This window comes from Aplysia californica, unplaced genomic scaffold (assembly GCF_000002075.1).
Source record: "Aplysia californica isolate F4 #8 unplaced genomic scaffold, AplCal3.0 scaffold00358, whole genome shotgun sequence".
NCBI classification, from domain to species: Eukaryota; Metazoa; Mollusca; class Gastropoda; order Aplysiida; family Aplysiidae; genus Aplysia; species Aplysia californica.
This window is the reverse complement of record NW_004797628.1, coordinates 89,245-91,017: the sequence shown is the minus strand read 5'-3', so window position 1 is coordinate 91,017 and position 1,773 is coordinate 89,245. Positions and strand designations below refer to the sequence as shown.

Sequence of the window (1,773 nt, the reverse complement as noted above, 5' to 3'; positions counted from 1 at the left end):
TGTGTGTGTGTGTGTGTCTGTGTGTGTGTGTGTGTGTGTGTGTGTGCGCGCGCGCGTGCTGGGGTGGGGGATAGGGGGAGCGGGAGCAGGGAGATAAATCGTGACACATTACATACAAAAACGCTGCAGCATGCGTCTGTAGCTATGTCATAGCAAAGATAGAACAACTGATATAGACTACAGTCGATCATGCTCTTGCTCTAACGTTCAGTTTTAGTATGTGTTTTAGGGCACTTGCATCACAAAAAGGTCAAATAAGTGCCAAAGATTAGAGGTGTTACAAGAGAGCAACAAACACAAAAAAGAAGGAGGGGAGATAAAGACAATAGAATATGAAAGAAGAAGCAAACCACACCGGAGCACCCACCAAACACCCACTTGCTCAAACGGCCACCTGACCAAGACAATCACCTGTAAAAACGACCACTTCCTACATCCCCCCTTTCGTTAAAAAAAATGTATATTATAATAACACTGCCCAAGGTCCACCTGTCTAACACAACGACTGTTCTTCTCGACAATGAATGGACGTCTTTGACTATTTCGACCGTACTATGGGCATACTCTGCATAATAATATTCAGTATAAAGACAACGTATACGATCATATTTTTGTGGGTGGTTAGCGGGTGGTCTGGTGTGGTTAGCTCGTTCTTTCTTATCAAACATCTATCGTCCTGATCTCTGCTCCTCCTTTTTTATGTTTGTTACTCTCTTGTAGCACCTCTAATCTTCGGCACTTATTATATGACCTTATTGTGTTGCTGCAAGTGCCGTAAAACTCTTACTAAAATAAAACGACAATATTTTTAAGAACCTTAGCAAGAGAACGAAGAAGTCACTGAATTCGGGGAGAAAGGGTAGGGGGGGGGGGTAGGGGGAGGGTTGTCGATTTCCCACTGTTTACCCATGCTCTCCTTCTACACTTTAGTACTTCTGATAACCAGAGTCCTACGCCCTCCTTACTTCTACGTTCTACCTTTGACGCCTCCTAAATCTGTCGAAAAAGAATTTTATGACTGTGATAAAGTGTAATATATAGTTTTTGAAAACCGAATCATGTATAACCATATCATCCTCCCTCTTCCCAAAGAAATCCAACTAATGATAAACTAATCAATAAGAATAAAAAACACGCTACTCCACCGCTCACACACATACATATTATTATAAGATAAAACATATACTAACAAACAAACACACACACTAACTAACACACAAACACGCAGAGGGAGAGAGGGGGAGGAGGGATGTGATAGAATGCGGTAGGGAGAAAGGGGGGCGGGAAGAGAAAGAGAGGCAATACAAATGTATAGGTAAACCAGTAACATCATTAATTGGGGAGGTTATCTTGCCTGCGAGATGGCGGGGCGCGTACTACTACGCTTGAGGAACAATAAAAAATCTATCTTTATCGGGGAGGTATTCATACAGGCAGGGGGGGGGGGGGGGGGAGGGATACTAATTATTATTAGCTTTGGACTTTGTTACCCTATCAAAGAGACAGATAACAGTACTGTCGTGTCGCACGTACAACTTAGTTTTACTGACTAATGGCTGCCTTGGCCTACCTACAGAACGTCTTCTTATTTCCTAAACAGGCTAATTTTGTGGATGATGACGATGATGATGATGATGATGATGATGATGAAGATGATGATGATGAGGAGGAGGAGGAGGAGGAGGAGGAAGACAGACAGACAGACAGGTTGAGATATTCAAGGGAAATGGAACAAATTATAAGAAACAAGGGCAGGAATGTTAGGGGTGGATT

General features: G+C 42.7%; 1 protein-coding gene across 1 annotated transcript in view; it reads right to left on the bottom strand.

Annotated features, from left to right (window-relative positions):
- LOC101845708 (cartilage matrix protein) overlaps positions 1-1,773 on the bottom strand; it is a gene marked incomplete in the record, with an annotated part of 23,203 nt that overhangs the window by 16,624 nt on the left and 4,806 nt on the right.